This window comes from Callithrix jacchus, chromosome 3 (assembly GCF_049354715.1).
Source record: "Callithrix jacchus isolate 240 chromosome 3, calJac240_pri, whole genome shotgun sequence".
NCBI classification, from domain to species: Eukaryota; Metazoa; Chordata; class Mammalia; order Primates; family Cebidae; genus Callithrix; species Callithrix jacchus.
The window spans coordinates 96,814,084-96,832,936 of record NC_133504.1 but is presented as its reverse complement, the minus strand read 5'-3'; the positions used below and the strand labels follow the sequence as shown (position 1 = coordinate 96,832,936).

Sequence of the window (18,853 nt, the reverse complement as noted above, 5' to 3'; positions counted from 1 at the left end):
GACACTTCAAAAGAAGACATATATGAGACCAACAATATATGAAAAAATGCTCATCATCACTGGTCATTAGAGAAATGCAAATGAAAACTACATTGAGATACCATTTCACACCAGTTAGAATGGCAATCATTAAAAAAAATGTGGTGACAACAGATGCTGGAGAGGATGTGGAGAAATAGGAACACTTTTTCACTGTTGGTGGGAGTGTAAATTAGTTCAATCATTGTGGAAGACAGTGTGGCAATTCCTCAAGGACCTAGAAATAGAAATGGCATTTGACTCAGCAATCTCATGACTGGGTATATATCTAAAGGATTATAAATTGTTCTATTATAAAAACACATGCACATGAATGTTCATTGCAGCACTGTTTACAATAGCAAAGACTTGAAACCAACCCAAATGCCTATCGATGATAGACTGGACAGGGCAAATGTGGCACATATACACCATGGAATACTATGCAGCCATAAAAAACGATGAGTTCATGTCCTTTGTGGGGACATGGATGAACCTGGAAACCATCATTCTCAGCAAACTGACGCAAGAACAGAAAATCAAACACTGCATATTCTCACTCATAGGCGGGTGTTGAACTATGAGAACACATGGATGCAGGTAGGGAAGCATCACACACTGGGGACTGTTGGGGGGAACTAGTGGAGGGACAGTGGGGTGTGGGGTGTTGGGAAGGGATAACATGGGGAGAAATGCCCGATATAGGTGATGGGGAGGAAGGGAGCAAACCACACTACCTATGCAACAATCTTGCATGTTCTTTACATGTACCCCAAAACCTAAAATAAAATATGTATTTTTAAAAAAAGAATAAGCATAGGTTTTAAGTATGGACTAGACAGTCAAAATTTCAAAAAATAGGTCCAAAAATCAATATTATTGAGAAGCTCACCCAGACAATTCCTATGCATTTATATTATTGAGACGCTCAACCAGATAATTCTCATCGAGATATTTGTGGAAGCACAGCTATCATGTGTGTGTGTGTGTGTGTGTGTGTGTGTGTGTGTGTATGTGATTTCATTTTATTTGTTTTCCCTATGGTTTACTGAGTGTGAAGTCTATGTAGAACCTGAGACTTGTCAATTAGCAACTAAGGGAATGAAACACTTTGCACTTGATAAGAATCAACATGGTTTTCCTGAAGATATTTCAATCCATGTTAGACATTCTAGACTTGATCCAAAATAAGGAGTTTCATCCCTCTTGGACTTCAGCCTTGCCCTGCACACATCTTTTCTAGCTCATTTTAAGTGTCAAAATGTCAATTAAGAGCAAAGAAGAGGGAATGTTTCTGTTTACTTATATGCTGGCTTAGTGATTTTATTTGATGGAGAAAACAAAGTCTCACTAACTACAAACTCAGCTATTTTGCTACGCCCAGAGTTGATGCAGTAAAATATGTGCTTGGGGAACTTGTTCATAGCTAGCCTCGAGGCTGAGATTAGTAGTTGTGTTACAGAATGAAGTTATTTACTGATGATTTAGATAATCTGAGATGTCTGGAGGACAAAGATTACATATAGAATGAAAACAGAAATGTTAGTGAGACATTATCATTGAGGATGTGAAAAGAACTCATATGGAAATATATTCTTCTGTGTTTTTCACACGTTCTCATGCTAGCTATCATTTTGTGCACAGAAAATAACCTAAACTCCCAAAAAGGAATATTAGAATACATCCCCTTCAATGAACTTTTTCACGATGAACATAATGAAAAATAAAAGCACCTACTATAACCAAGTATAAATTCACTTTCCCCTTGACCTTCCAAGAGACAAAGGATATAGGAGACAAAATATGAGGCTCAGACAAATGACTTTTTAAGAGGTTCACTCTGATGGAAGCCAGAGTCCCTCTCCACCTCAGTGGCCTCTCCCAGTGTCCAGTCTGCAAGAAAAATATGTACATCCATGGATGAGACTTCACCAGAGGCAGGTCTTTGGGCAAAGACAGAATTACCACAAAGCTCATTAAATTTAGACTTCAGAGTCTTTCATTTGTATATGCTCATTCTGAGGTCATCTGGGTGGGATCTAGCAATGTATTCATGGAGTCATATGTTGTGTTTGTCATTTTCTGTAAAATTTGCAAAACAAAGATGCCTTAACTGAAATCAGTTAAGATTACTTTCTCTTTCTCCACTGTCTCCCTTCTTCTGCTAGGTAGCTTAAGAAGTGAATATATGGAGATGTGGCTAAGGGGAAATTTAGTTGGGAAATTAGGATTTGGTGGTATAAATTTATGTGGTATACAGTCACTTCTATGTCTCATTAAGTTATGGCTAGCTGTTCCAGTGTACTGCTAGCGCTTTCAGAGACCTGTCTACTTCTTACTGCACTCATAGCCCTTGTTTGTGTGTATGTGGGCAAAGCCAGTTGTTTGAGTGTAATATAAATGTGTTTTATGGTTATTGGTATTGGGATTCTATGGGCTGTGGAAGCAAAATGTATACAGTCATATACTAGTTTGTGAATAATTCTTCTAATCCTTGGTTGCATCAAGTTATAAGTGAAGCACGTGGTTTTCTTTATTCTCTTCTGTCAGGAAAACAATAAATGCCATATATTCAAGTACATAATCAAATACATTTTTTCATTTTTGGTAAGACTCATGAGAAACAAAATTTACCATGTTGCCTGTGTTTCTTGTCAGTAGTACAAAAAGCAAGTACATAGGTGTATGAAGCCATATGTTTCAACATTCCAACTATATGTAACATAACTCAAATTTTGTTTATTCCATCTTAAGAAAGACTTTCTCTTTTCCTTGTAGAAAGCGATTTTATAAAAATGGTGAAAAGTGGTTTTATAAAATCTTTGTCGTGTGAAGCAGTGATCAAATATTACAAAGCCAAAACATGTAGAAAATAAAGAAGGACGTTTGTATGACCTTTGTGGGTGTTTGAAATATGCAATTTGCTGTGCTATTTTCTCTTGTTCTAAATGAATGATTACTTTTATACCGCATGTCTTTTCCATGAAAAATGACCATCATGTTTTATAAGCTTCAGGACCCATAAAATCTTGTTCCTGTCCTACTTAGGAAGGCTAAGTAGAGTATATTAAAATGTCTAAAATATTCAAATGAAATTTAATGTGGCTCTGAACAAAAGTCATCAAAACTATATGGAGTAGCATTAAACCATATCAAGTCTCTGTCTCTCAATCTTTCATTCTCTCCTACACACACATGGGCACACAGAAATATAGAACCTGTCTGGTCTTTTCATACTTTAGAGAACAGAACAGACATTCTCAACATTAAACACTATAATTTACATAGGAGATCAATCACCCTCACAAAGAGAATTCTGAAGTGGGTTTTATTTTCTTGTTTCTTCAAGAAGCCAAATACTTCTATTTTATTGACTCAAAATCAACTAGGAAAATTCACTGTTCTCAAGCCCCTTAGAACAATCTTTAAATTCCTCATATTCCTGAGAAGTTGTCTTTGATTATTTATACTGCAGATGCTAACTGGGAAGCCAACTCAAAATCACGCAGGAAAGAAAAATGTTCAGTTCTCTCTGGGAAAACCATAAAAAAGAAACCTCTTAATCAGCTGAATATATCATATAAGTAAATCTACAAAACTAATGATTTTTTTGTACACTGTCTATAAATCCAAGAGAAGTCATTCGGCTAGGTGCTTTTACATTAAAAGAAACATGAAAAGACCTCATTTAGTTCAATATTTACACTGGAGTTTTGGAAGCTAAGCAGGTCAGCATCAGGCTCTGAACCAGCCTCCCTGTCCTTGGTCCAGGGCTCTGGTTTCCCCTATGCCCTCTCCAGCACTCTGCCAAGAGACAGCAGGACTATAATAGCAATGGATTCAAGTTCAGCATCCCAAATTAAACTCAGGACTTAAGAAATATGTGAAGAGGTGGAGCACAATGTTGGAATAGAAGGCTCCACCAACCATCCCCTCCCATCACCCTCTCTCATCTCCTGACACAAAAACACCAATTTAACATTTAGTGACTATCAACACAGAAAACCTTCATAAGAACCAAAAATTAGGTGAGCTCTCATAGTACCTGGTTTTATAAGTTCATATTTCTGAAAGATGCACTGAAGAGATAGAGAAAACACTCCTGAATTGCAAATGCCACCCCTTCCTCAGCCAAGGAAACAGCGATCGCATGGTCCATAGAGCTTCTCTGGGTACTAGAGGAGGGAGAGCACGGCAATTTTGAGGCACTGAACTGAACGCAGTGCTGTTTTGTTACAGCAGAAAGGAAAACCAGACCAAACTCAGCTGACACCGCCTACAGAGGGAGCATTTAAACTAGCCCTAGCCAGAGGAGAATCACAAATCCCAGCAATCAGAACTTGAGTACCTAAAACCTTGCTACAGAGGGCTACAGCACTCTCTGTCTTCAGGTAAACTTGAAAGGCAGTCTCAGTAATAAGGATGCAACTCTTAGGTGAGTCCTAGTGCCAAATGAGGCCCAAAGACAGGAGATTGGTGGGGCATGCAACATACTGAGACAACAGCAGGGGCAGCCAGGGGATTGCTGGTTTCACTCCTCACCTAACCCCAGGCTGCACAGCTCATAGCTCCAAAAGAGACCCTTCCTTCTGTTTAAAGAGAGAAAAGGAAAGAGTGGGGAGGACTTTGTCTTTTATCTTGGATACCAGCTCAGCCACAGCAAGATGGGATACTGATAAGAGTCATGAGGCCTCTATTCCAGGTCCTCTAGCTCCCAGATGACATTTCTAGGCACAGTTTGGGCCAGAAGGGAGCCTACTGCCTTGAAGGAAAGGACACAATGCCCGCAGCATTCATTACCTGCTAATGGAAGAGTCTTTGTGCCCTGAATAACCAGCAGTGATAGTACATCAAGGGCCTTGGATGAGCCTCTGAGACTTGCTGGCTTCAGGTGTGACTCAGCACATTACCAATTGGGTTGGCTATAGGGAAAAACTCCTTCTGCTTTAGAAAAGCAGAGGGAAAAGTAAAGGAAACTTTGTCTAGCACCTCAAATTCCAGCATGGCCACAGAGGGGTAGGGCACCAAGAAGGCTCTTGGGGTACCTGATTCTAAGACTTGACTCTTTTAGGGAATTTCTGAACTTGCCTGTGCCACAGGGGAGCCCACAGCCCTGAAGGGTGAGTCCCAGTTTAGGGAATATTCAGCCTAAGATGGTTTAAGAGCCCTTAGGCCTTAAGAGACCATCAGCAGTAGTCTGGCGTTACTCCTTGTGGCTAAGGGTGTTAGTGGCTATGGGGTAAGGCTCCTCTGCATTTGGAATGGGAAGGTATATTGGTCCATTTTTACACTTCTAGAAATAAACAGCCAAGACTGGATAATATATAAAGGAAAGATTTAATTGACACTTTTTCACATGGATAGGGAGGCCTAAAGAAACTTACAATCATGGTGGAAGGTGACAGGGAAGCAAGCACCTTCTTCTCAAGGTGGCAGAGAGAGAAGAGTGAAGGAGAAACTTCCAATCACTTATAAAACCATCAGATCCTGTGAGAACTCCCTCACTATCATGAGAACAGCATGGGGGAAACTGCCCCCCAAGATCCAGTAACCTCCCTCCCTTAGGCGATTACAGGTCCCTCATTCAATATGTGGAAATTACAATTTGAGATGATTTGGATGGGGTCACAGAGCCAAACCATAACAGAAGGGAAGAATGGGAAGGACTGCGTCTTGTAGTTTAAAATCCCATCTCAGCCATAGTACAATAGAACACAGTGTAGACTTCTAAGTTTTCTGACTCTAGTTCCTGACTCCTGGACAGTACCTCTGAACTCACCCATGGCCTAAGTCCCCAGTACCCTAGACTCATGCTGCCCTAATGGGGAGGAAACAGGCCTTGCTGGCTTTGTAACCAGCTGATTGTAGAACTGCAGGACCTAGATAAACAGAGGCCGTAGCCAGGGATGGATAAAGCAGGCCTTGAGCGAGACCTAGTGCTATGCTGGCTCCAGGTCTGACCCTGTACATTCAGGCCACAGGGGTGGCAGTGTCATGCTACACTTAGCTATAGGTGGCTCAGAACCGAGGGAGAGAGACTTTGTTTGCTTGGGAGAAAATAAGGGAAGAGAATAAGTGTCTCTGCTTGGTAACCCAGAGAATTCTCCCAGATCTTGTCCAAGACCATTAACACAGTACTTCTGTGAATCTACAAGAACTAGGGCTTTACTGGGCTTGGAGTGCATGTTCAATCAGATGCAGTTTAGATTACAACACTCAACTCCTTTCAAATATCTGGAAAGCCTTCCCAAGAAAGGATGCTACAAATATTCCCAGAAAGTGAAGACTACAATAAATACCTAACTCTTCAATGGCCAGATACCAAAAACTTCCACTAGCATCAACACCATCCAGGAAAGCACGATAACACAAAATGAGCAAAATAAGATACCAGGGATCATACCATCCAGGAAAGCATGATAACACAAAATGCGCTAAATAAGATACCAGATTCTCCAGGATCTGTTTCCTGGAGAAACAGAGATATGTGACCTTTCAGACAGAGAGTTCAAAATAGCCATATCAAGGGAACACAAAGAAATTCACAATTATACTGAAAGGAATTGAGAATTATATCAAAAAAATTTATCAAAGACAATAAAATAATTAAAAAGACAAGAAAAAATTCTGAAGCTGAAAAATGCATTTGGCATACTGAAGAATGAGTCAGAATCCTTTAATAAATGAATTGATCAAGCAGAAAAAAGAATTAGTGACCTTGAAGATAGGCTATTTGAAAATACACAGTCAGAGGAGACAAAAGAAAAAAGAGAAAAAAAACAATGGAACATGCCTACAGGATCTAGAAAGTAGCCTCAAAGGGGCAAATCTAAGAGTTGTTGGCCTCCAAGAAGAGGTACAGAAAGCAACAGTGAAGAAAGTTTATTTAAATGGATGGTAACAGAGAAGTTCCTAAACCTAAAGAAAGATTTCAATATCCAAGTACAAAAATGTTATAGAACATTGAGTAGATTTATCCAAAGGAGACTACCTCAAGGCATTTAATAATCAAACCCTAAAAGGTCAAAGTTAAAAAAGGATCCTAAAATCAGTAAGAGAAAAAAAAGTAATGACAATAGAGCTCTAATATGTCTGGTGGCAAACTTTTCAGTGAAAATCTTATAGGCCAGGAAAGAGTGTCATGACATATTTAGAGTGCTGAAGGAAAAAAGCACTTACCCTAGAATAGTATATGAACAAAAATATCTTCAAACATGAAGGAGAAATAAAGACTATCCCAGACAAACAATAGCTGAGGGATTTCATCAACACTAGACTTGCTAAAGGAAGTACTTCAATTTTAAAGAAAAGACATTCATAAGCGATGAAAATCATCTGAAGGCACAAAACTCACTGATGATAGTAAGTACACAGAAAACTACAGAATACTATAATACTGGCACTGTGGAGTTTAAACTACTCTTATCTTAAGCATACAGACTAAATGATGAACTAATCAAAAATAATAACTAAAATGACTTTTTAAGACATAGTCACTGCAATACAATATAAATAGAAACAATAAAAAGTTAAAAATCATGGGGGAAAAGTTAAGGCATGGAGTTTTTATTAATTTTCTTTTTGCTTGTTTGTTTATGCAAACAGTTTTAAGTAGTTATCAGGTTAAAATAATGGGTTATATAATAGTATTTTCAAGTTTTATGATAATCTCAAACCAAAAATTATACCATGGACACACAAAAAATAAAAAGTGAGAAACAAAATCATATCACCAGAGAAAATCACCTTCACTAAAGGAAGGCAGGAAGGAAAGAGAGAAGGAAGATAATATCACAAAACTACCAGAAAACAAATAACAAAATGGTAAGAGTAAGTCCTTATTCTCATTAATAATAATGAATATAAATGGACTAAACTCTTTAATCAAAGTACATAGACTGGCTCAGTGGATGAGGAAACAAGACCCATTAGTCTGTTGCCCATAAAAAACACATTTCACCTATAAAGACACATATAAACTGAAAAAAATACATAGAAAAATATATTCCATGCCAACAGAAACCAAAAAAGAAGTAGGAACTGCTATAATTAGACAAAACAAATTTGAAGAAAAAACCTTGAGAGGCAAATAATGTCACTATATAATGTTAAAGGGATCAATTCAGCAAGAGGATATAATAATTATAAATATATATGCACCAAACACTGGTGAATCCAGATACATAAAGCAAATATTAGAGCTAAAGAGAGAAATAGGCCCCAGTACCATAATAGCTGGAGACTTCCCACTGTCAGCATTTTACAGATCTTCCAGATAGAAAATCAACAAAGAAACATAAAACAATCTGTACTATAAACCAAAGGAATCTAAGATATTTAGAGAACATTGTATCCAATGACTGCAAGATACACGTCAGCCTATGGATCATTCTTAAGAATAGTCCATATGTTAAGTCACAAAATAAGTCTTAAAGAATTCAGAAGATTTGAAATAATATAAAGCATCTTCTCTGACTGCAATTGAATAAAACAAGAAATTAATAACCAGAGGAGTTTTGGCAACTATACAAATACATGGAAATTAAGCAATATGCTTCTGAATGACCACTGGGTTAATGAAGGAATTACAAAGTAGACTAAAAATTTTTTCAAAACAAATGATAATGAAAATACAACCTATCAAAACCTATGGGATACAGCAGAAGCAGTCTCAGAGGGAAGTTTATAATGGTTATTAAAAAATAGAAAACTTAAAATAGAAAATCTAATGATGCATCTTAAGAAACTAGAAAATCAAGAGCAAACCAAACCCAAATATAGTAGAAAAAAAGGGAATAATAAATATCAGAGCAGAAATAAATGAAATTGAAATGAACAAACTATACAAATATCAATGAAACAAAAACGTGTTTTTTTGAGAAGTTGATATGGTTTGGCTGTGTCCCTACCCAAATCTCATCTTGAATTCCCACTTGTTGTGGGAAACAAAGAGAGAGGTGGTTGAAGCATGTCTTTTCTGTGCTGTTTCCATGATGGTGAACAGGTCTCATGAGATCTGATGGCTTTAAAAACACGAGTTTCCCTGGGCAAGCTTGCTCTCTCTTTGCTTGCTGCTTTGCCGCTATTCATATAAGATGCAACTTGCTCTTCCTTGCCTGCTGCCATGATTGTGAGGCTGCCCCAGCCAAATGGAACCACCGGTTCTCCATTAAACCTTTTTCCTTTGTAAATTGCCCCATCTAAGGTATGTCTTTATCAGCAGCATGAAAACAGACTAATACAGAAGTTAAGCAATATTGACAAAGCTTTAGTCAGATTAACTGATAAAAAAATAAAGATATAAATAAATAAAATTGGAAATGGAAAAGAAGACATTACAAATGATAATGCAGAAATTCAAAGGATCATTAGTGGCTACTATATGTCAAGAAACTGGAAAATCTATAAGAAATGGACAAATTTCTAGACATTCACAACCTACAATATTAAAGCAGGAATAAATCCAAAACATGAACAGACCAATAACAAGTAACAATATTGAAGCCATAATAAAAATTCTCCCAGTAAAGAAAAGCCCAAGACCTAATGACTTCACTTCTTAATTCCACCTATTATCAAAAAAAAAAAAAACAAAAAACTAATACTAATGCTCCTCAAACTATTTCAAAAAATAAATGAGGTGGGAAGATCTTAAAATTCATTCTACAAGGACAGTATTACCCTGTACCAAAACCAGTGAAAGACACATGCAAAAGAAGAAAACCACAGGCCAATGTCTCTGATGAATATTTATGCAAAAGTCTGTAAGAAAATACTGGCAAACCAAATTCAACAATACATCAGAAAGATTATCCATTATGACTGTGTAGGATTTATCCCTGGAATGCAAGGATGGCCCAACATACACTAATCAATGTGATACATCATATCCACAGAATAAAGGACAAAAACCACATGATCATTTCAACTGATGCTGAAAAAGCATTTGATAAAATTCAGCATCCCTTCAACAACCCTCAAAACCTGGGTATAGAAGGAACATACTTCAATATAATAAAAGCCATATATGACAGACCCACAGCTAGTATCATACTGAATGGGGAAAAACTGAAAGCCTTTGCTCTAAGATCTGGATCATAACAAGGATGCCCATCATTACCACTGTTATTCAACATAGTACTGGAAGTAATAGCTAGAACAATAAACAAAGGAAAGATATAAAAGGCATCTAAATTGAAAAGGAAGAAGTCGCATTATCCTTGTTTGCTGATGATATAGTCTTATATTCAAAAAAAGCCTAAAGACTCTGCAAGAAAACTATTAGAACTGAGAATAAATTTAGTAAAGTCACAGGATGCAAAATCATACAAAAATCGGCAGCATTTTTACATGCCAACAGTGTACAATGTGAAAAATAAATAACAAAGTAATCCCATTTACAATAGCCACATATAAAATTAAGTACTTAAGAATTAACCAAGGAGTGAAAGATCTCTATAATGAAAACTGTGAAACATTGAATAAAGAAATTGAAGAGGACACCGAAAAATGGAAATATATTTAATGTCCATGGATTGGAAAAATCAATATTGTGAAAATATCTATACTACCCAAAACAATCTGCAGATTTAATGCAATCTCTATAAAAATACCAATAACATTTTTCACAGAAATAGGAAAAACAATCCTAAAATTTATATGAAACCACAGAAGACCCAGAATAGCCAAAGCTGTCCTAAACAAAAAGAACTAAACTGCAGGAATCAAACTAATTGACTTCAAATTATACTACAGAGCTATAGTAACCAAAATAGCATGGTACTGGCATAAAGACACATAGACCAATGGAACACAATAGAGAACCCATACACAAATCCACATACCTACTGTTAGCCCATTTTTGATGAAGGTGTCAAGAACCTACAATAGGGAAAATACTGTCTCCTCAATAAATGGTGCAGGGAAAACTGGCTATTCATATACAAAGAATGAAACTTAATCTATCTATTACCATTTACAAAATCAAATCCAAATGGTCTAAAGACTTAAATCTAAGGTCTCAAACTATGAAACTACTACAAGAAAACACTGGGGAAAGTTTCCAGGACATTGATGTGGAGAAAAAATTTCTTAAGCAGCACCCCACAAATGCAGCCAACCAAAGCAAAAATGAACAAATGGGATTACATAAAGTTTTTTAAAAAAAAGTCTGCATGGCAAAGGAAGGAATTAATAAAGTGAATTAATAAGTCACAGAATGGGAGAAAATATTTGCAAACTACCCATCTGAGAAAAGATTAATAACTGGAATATTTAAGAAGCTCAAATAACTCTACAGAAAAAACAATCTAGTAATCTGATTTAAAAAGAATGGGCAAAACACTTGAATAGCCATTTGTCAAAAGAAGACAAACAAATGGAAAAGAGACATATGAAAACGTGTTCAACATCACTAATCATCGGAGAAATGCAAATCAAAACTACAGTGAGATATTTTCTCACGCCAGTTAAAATGGCTTCTATCCAAAAGTCAGGCAATAACAAATGCTAGCCAGGATGTGGAAAAAAGAGGTCCCTTGTACACTGTTGGTGGGAATGTAAACTAGTACAAACCTATGGAGAACAGTTTGGAGGTTCCTCAGAAAACTAAAAATTGAGGTATGATATTATCCAGCAATGCCACTGTTGAGTATATATTTAAAAGAAAGAAAATAAGTATATCAAAGAGATATCTGCACTCCTAAGTTTGTTGCAGCACTGTTTATAATAGCTAAGATTTGGAAGCAACCTTATGTCAATCAACAAATGACAGGATAAAGAAAATCCGGCACATGTACACAATGTACTATTAATCCACCATAAAAAAGAATGAGATCCAGTCATTTGCAACAACATGGATGAAATTGGAGATCATTAAGTGAAATAAGCCAGATACAGAAAGACAAACCTTGCATGTTCTCACTTATTTGTGGGAACTAAAAATCAAAACAATGGAACTAATGAACATAGATGGTAGAAGGATGGTTCCTAGAGGCTGAGAAATATAGTGGTGGGATTGCAGGGAGGTGGGGATAATTAATACATTACAAACAATAGTTAGAAAGAATGAATAAGACCTACTATTTGATAGCACAACAGAGTGACTGTAGTCAATAATAACTTAATGGACATTTTAAATAACTTAAGGGGTGTTATTTGTAACTGGAGGGACAAATGCTTGAGGAAACAGATATCCCATTCTCCCTGATATGCTCATTTTACATTGCATGACTGTATCAAAACACCTCATGTACCCATAAATATATATACCTACTATATCCCACAAAAATTAAAAATCAAAATAAATTTTAAAAAGAAATAGATTTCAGACTTTTGAATAATTTGGGAATGCTATGAAAAACTAAGGTCAAAAACTGCAATACTATGTAAAGATTAAATCATCATTCATTCAGCAAATATCTACTGAATATCCATTATGACCTCATCAAGTGGTCTCTAAGGAAGTAAGTATGAAACAATAAACAGGCAGACATATACCTTTCTTATTTAAATAACAATATGTAATTTTATTTAATTAAAATATAGAAATATAATTATAAACATTTAATTATTATAATTATTTATATAAATTAATAATTATTAAAATTATTTAATTAGAGAAATATATATTATGTAATGAAACTATATAACCAGGGAACTCAATTCCAGTCATTGAGTCTTCTCTGAGGAATAGATACTAAATCCAGACCCAGAGGATGTTTGAGTCTTAAATAGGCAAAGGGAGAGAGCTGGGAAATTGTAAAGGACTTGAACCAGCAAAATCTCAATACCTTTAAGGCAGAGAAAAATAGGTCATTGTGGCTACAGAAAAACGAGCAGGAGGGTGGTAGCACAATATGAGATCAGAAAGACTAGCAGGAGCCAGGTTATGCAAAAGCCTGCCTTGAACTTTATATTAAGGGCCAAGAGATTTCAGAAAAGTCTTCTAGGCAAGGAAATGAGTTGATGAAGTTGTGAGAAGGGAAATGCTGTTCTTTATCATAATCCTCAGTAAAAAGAGGTAAACAAATGAAACTAACAAGGCTGTTTCCTTGCTGAAGGAAAACTAAACTGTAAATCACAGATATCTGTTCATGGGTGAAAATATGGGGAAAGCAATTGAGTATAGACTGGTGGTTTAGAGAAGAAGTGTGGCGAGGGTCAAAGAGAGGGTAGGCTACCTTGGACTCCAGGCGACTTTTGTGAAAACACACATCTTCAGTAAAACTACAAAAATGAGAATAAGTTTAATGGGACTAGATTTCCTTTGAAAGGTGCAAGATGTAGATTCCACCAAGTTCACTGAAGAGATGGAATACAAATTGCTCACAAAGATCCATGAGCAGAAAAGGAAGGAAGCATGAAGAAATCAGGTCCGTAATTACAACAGCTACCATTTAGTCAAGAGTTTCTATGTGACAGGCTGTGCTGAGCTACTTACTTGCATATCTGCATCTTATCCACACAGAAATTGTGGGCCATAGTGTAGTTATCTTCACTGATCAGAAACAGAGAGAAAGTTTAATTTGCAGAGGTTGCACATATATATGTGGCAAAACTGGTTTGAATACAGGCAACCTAACTTTGGAGCTCAGCTTTTAAGCAGTATAGTAAATTCACCGTGATTATGTAGAGGGCATTTGAGTCATGCATATTTCAAAGTTTTCAGTAACATCTAGATCTTCAAAAATAGAGAATCCCCTAAAGAATATTCCATATACTTTTTCATTCATCCAGCACATATTAACTGTCTATCATATGTTCGGTGTTGTCCTAGGCACTAGGGACAAAATGGTGAGCACCAGCATAGTTCTTCTCAAGAGGCTGGCAATATTTATGAAGAGTTTGGTTGGATTGGGGCTGGAAAAAGACATTAATCAAGTACGTAAAGTAAATGTCCATTTAAACATCTATTTGACATGACATGCTATGAGAAAATATTATTTGAAAGTTTGATTTAGTAGAATTTGTATAAGTGAAAGATTTTATCCAGTTAGGAAGATATGTCAGGGCTTTGCTAGAAAAGTGACAGTTACATTTCAATTTGAAGGATATTTAAGAGTTAACAAGTCAAAGGAACTGGGGATGAAAGGAAACGGGGTGTGGGGGGATGATCACTCCAGACAGGAAGAAAACCCACAAAGGTCTTGTAGCAAGAGGTAACACGGAAGGGATAAGGAACAGAAGGGAGGCCAATGTGTCTGGAAAGTGAGTGCAGTGACAGACACACAGGGTGAGATAAGGCTGCAAAGGAAGTTGAGGAGGATGAGGGAAGGGTTTGTGAGCTATGTTAAGAATGTAAGCCTCTATAAGAACATAGGTACAGATGTGCATTTTGACAAGATTACCCAGAGAGCTGTATTGAGAATGGATTTGATCCAGGTAAGAGCAAATGTGGTAGTCTAGTAAAAAATTTACTAAAAAGGTCCAGGCACAAAATGATAGACAGCTTGAACTAGAGTGAAGGTAGCAGATCCAAAGAGAAATGAAAAAATTAGTGGGAAACTTGGAAGGTACTATTGAGAGCACATGGTAAAGGATTCAATTAAATATTGAGAACGAGTGAAATGTTGCTAAGTTTCTGACTTACAAAATTCAGAAAATAGTGTTATTTACAGTGGTAAAAAATGATAAAAATATATAAGCTTTCAGGAGGGAGCTCATAAGTTTGGTTTTGCAGATGTCGAGCTTTAGACTCTTGAGATACTCAAGAAGAGATGCAAATAGGCACCTGCATTCTATCTGAAAATAAGTGGAAAAATATGTGTGGGAGATGTGAGTTTAGTATACCTTGTGTATACATTATACATTGTCATTTAAAGTAACAGAATGGATACAATTGCCTAGGGAGAAAGGGCCTAAAAGACAGTCATATTTTGGTATTCACAGAAAATTGACCCCCCACACACCATGGATACCAATATCCACTGATGTTCAAGTCTCTGATATAAAAAGGCATAGTAGGAGAGAGATCCAAGATGGCTGATTACTAGCAGCTCAGAATTGTAGCTCCCAGTAAAAGTGCAGAGAACGAGAGGGAGCCACACTTTCAGATGAATTTTTGTTGCTCACAGACCAGGAGATTACCAGCAGAGGAGCCCCACAGGACGCCAGCATGACTCTTGTGGCCGGCGCGGCAGTTCTTGGTGCAGAGTAAATGGGACTGGGTCCTCTTTTGGTCGACGTTTGGAGCTCTGGGAAGGCAGAGTCGCCTATTCAGCTGATTAAAAAAGGGACTCAAGAAGGAAGCCAGACCGGAGATTCCTGGGCAGAAAAGCACCATGAATCTTAACGCCTCTGTTTTAGCCAGCACAGTGGGTTGCTCAGATTCTGGTGCTGGGAATCAACAAGTTAAACGTCCACTCAGAGACCTAACTTGAAAGTCGGCAATTACAAAGATGACAGGTGGATAAATTCACAGTAATGGGAAGAAACCAGCGTAAAAAAGGCCAAGAATACCCAAAATCAGAATGCCTCTCCCTCTACAGGGCATCACAGTTCCTCATCAACAAGGGAACAAGACCTAATGGAGAACAAGTGCATTCCATTAACAGAATTAGGCTTCAGAAGGTGGATAATAAGAAACTTCTGTGAGTTAAAAGAACATGTTCTAGCCCAATGTAAAGAAACTAAGAATGTTGAAAAAAGATTTGATGAAATCCTAATGAGAATAGACAATTTAGAGAGGAATATAAGTGAATTAATGGAACTGAAGAATACAACATGAGAGCACTGTGAAGTATGCACAGGTTTTAACAGTCGAATTGATCAAGGAGAAGAAAGGATATCAGAGGTCGAAGACCAACTTAATGAAATGAAATGAGAAGACAAGATTAGAGAAGAAATAGTAAAAAAGGAATGAGCAAAGTCTCCAAGAAAATGGGACTATGTGAAAAGACCTAATTTACATTTGATAGGTGTACTTGAATGTCATGAAGAGAATGAATCCAAACTGGAAAATATTCTTCAGGATATTATTCAGAAAAACTTTCCTAACCTAGTAAGGCAGGACAATACTCAACTCCAGGTAATACAGAGAACACCACAAAGATATTCCTCAAGTAGAGCAACCAAAAGACACATAATCGTTAGATTAACCAGGGTTGAAATAAAGGAGAAAATTCTAAGGGCAGCTAGAGAGAAAGGTCAGGTTACCCATAAATGGAAGCCTCTCAGACTCACAGCAGATCTCTCAGCAGAAACCCTACAAACTAGAAGAGAGTGTGGGTCAATATTCAATATCCTCAAAGAAAAGTATTTTGAACCCAGAATCTCATATCCAGCCAAACTAAGCTTCATAAATGAAGGAAAAATAAAATTTTTCATGAACAAGAAAGCACTCAGAGATTTCATCACCACCAGGCCTGCTTTACAAGAGCTTCTGAAAGAAGCACTATACACAGAAAGGAACAACCAGTATCAGTCATCCCAAAAACTTACCAAAAGGTAAAGAGTATCTACATAATGAAGAATCTATATCAACTAATGGGCAAAATAGCCAGCGAGCATTAAACTACAATATTAAACTCACAAAGACCAATACTAATTCTACATTTAAATGGATTAAATGCCCCAATCAAAGATACAGACAGGCAAACTGAATAAAAAGTCAAACCCATCAGTATGTATCCAGATCCATCTGCTGTATCCAGATCCATCTCATAAGCAAAGACACACAAAGACTCAAAACAAAGGGTTGGTGGAAGACTTATCAATCAAATGGAGAGAAAAAAAACAAAACAAAACAGGAGTTGTAACTTTCGTCTCTGACAAAATAGACTTTAATAGTAACAAAGACTAAAAGAAACAAAGAAGGACATTACATAATGGTAAAAGGATCAATGCAACAACAGGAGTGAATGATCATAAATATATATGCACCCAACATAGAAACACCCAGATACATAAGACAAGTTTTCAATGACTTATAAAGAGAGTTGGACTCCCGCACAATAATAGCGGGAGACTTTGACACCACATTGTTAATATTCAATGGATCAATGTGATAGAAAATTAACAGGGACATCTATGATTTGAACTCAGACCTGGAACAAGTGAACTCAGTGAATATTTATAGAATTCTTCACCCCAGGTCCACAGAACATATATTTTTCTCAGTATCACATTACACCTATTTTGAAAGTGACCACGTTGTTGGAAGTAAATCACTCTTCAGCATTTGCATAGCATTTCACAGACTTAGATGAAATATTGGTTGGCTGTTTGTTTGTTATTTTCTTCCCTTATTCCTTCCTGTCTCAGCTGTTAAGCACAATTATTGGCATAAAGGAGGTTTTTGACACCTATTTTTGGATTGCATTCCAGCCTGGGCAATAGAGCAAGATTCCTGTTTCTCCCCCTTTCTCTTTCTCTTTCTTTCTTTCAAAAAAAAAAAAAGCATATTATTTGCATATAACTAATGCATATCCTCCTGTATATTTTAACTTTATATTATTTATAATACCTAAAACATAGTAGATGCTAGGCAAATAGTTGTTACACTTCATTGTTATTTATTTGTATTATTTTTAATTATTGTATTGTTACTTTATATTGCTTTTGTATGTGTGGAATATTTTTAATCCATGTTTTGTTGGTTGAATCCACAGATATGAAGTCTGCAGATATGGAGAACTGACTGTAATCCCAACATTTAATTGCTGAGTAAAGAATGAGGAATCTACTATACAGACAAAAGGAATATCCAAAAAGGTGAGATTTTCTTGATAGAGAAATCTAAAATCTCTTGATAGAGAAAAGGAAAGAAAATGTCTCAAGAGGAGTGGAGAGAGAGACCCATACAATCGAATGCTCTTACAAGGCCAAGTAAGATGAGACCTTTAAAGTTCCCTTTGGATTTAGCCACATGAAGGTTGTGGTGTGACAGCAGCCTGTTCCCAATAGGTGATCTGAGAGGAAGTCGTACAGGATGGGTTGATGTGTGATTAGAAGATTAGGGACTAACCTGAGGAAATGTGGATTCCAAGTATAGGAGAACATTTTTGAGAAGTTTAACTGGAAAGTATAGGAAAGAAAAGACAAAGAAAGGATTTATGGGACATAGAAACTCTTTTGGAGTCGATCAGTCATGATTGGGAGTTGGGAAACTGAGACTGGAACAGGAGTCAAAGATAAATCTCAAATGTCTTACATGAATGGTCAAATGAGTTACAGCGCTGTCTATGAAAAACAGAAACTATAGGAGTTGCTGCTCTGTGAGGTAGAATATGGATTAAAGCTTGAGTATGTTGAGTTTGTGGTGTCTATAAAAACACCTAATGAAAATAGCCTGCCAAGGCCAGGCATGATAGCTTACATCTGTAATCCCAACATTTTGGGAGGCTGAGGTGGAAGAATCACTTGAGCCCAGGAGTTCTAGATCAGCCTGGGCAACATAGACTGCAAAACTCTGAGTTACAAGAATCTGTAAAGCCCTTTATTTATAAAAAATGATTTTAAAATTACCCAGGTGTGGGGCATGCACCTGTGGTCCCAGCTTCTCAGGAGGCTGAGAGGAGAGGGTCACATAAGCCCAGGAGGTCAAGGCTGTAGTAAGCTATGATCACACTACCACTGTATGCTAGCCTGGGAGACAGTGCAAGAACCTGTCAAAAACAAACAAACAAAAAGGTCTGTCAACAACTGAAATGGGGCTCAGAAGAGAAGGTTAGGTCAAAGGTAATTGTTAAGGGAGGCAGCTCTGGATTATACATGGTAGTTAAAGCCATGGAATAGTTCAAAAAACCACATGTACAGAGAGGAGTAAAGAGAGACTAAAATCCAAGCTGGAGGATCCCTATCATTTAAAAAAAATCACAGTATGGGCATGAAAAAA

General features: G+C 36.9%; 1 long non-coding RNA gene across 1 annotated transcript in view; it reads left to right on the top strand.

Moving 5' to 3' along the window:
- The window catches only part of LOC128931586 (uncharacterized), a 76,240-nt gene that overhangs the window by 53,317 nt on the left and 4,070 nt on the right, over window positions 1–18,853 (top strand). Inside the window, exon 2 of the long non-coding RNA XR_008480132.2 lies at window positions 17,628–17,730. This is a non-coding gene — a long non-coding RNA (uncharacterized LOC128931586). The remainder of the gene's footprint in view (window positions 1–17,627; window positions 17,731–18,853) is intronic.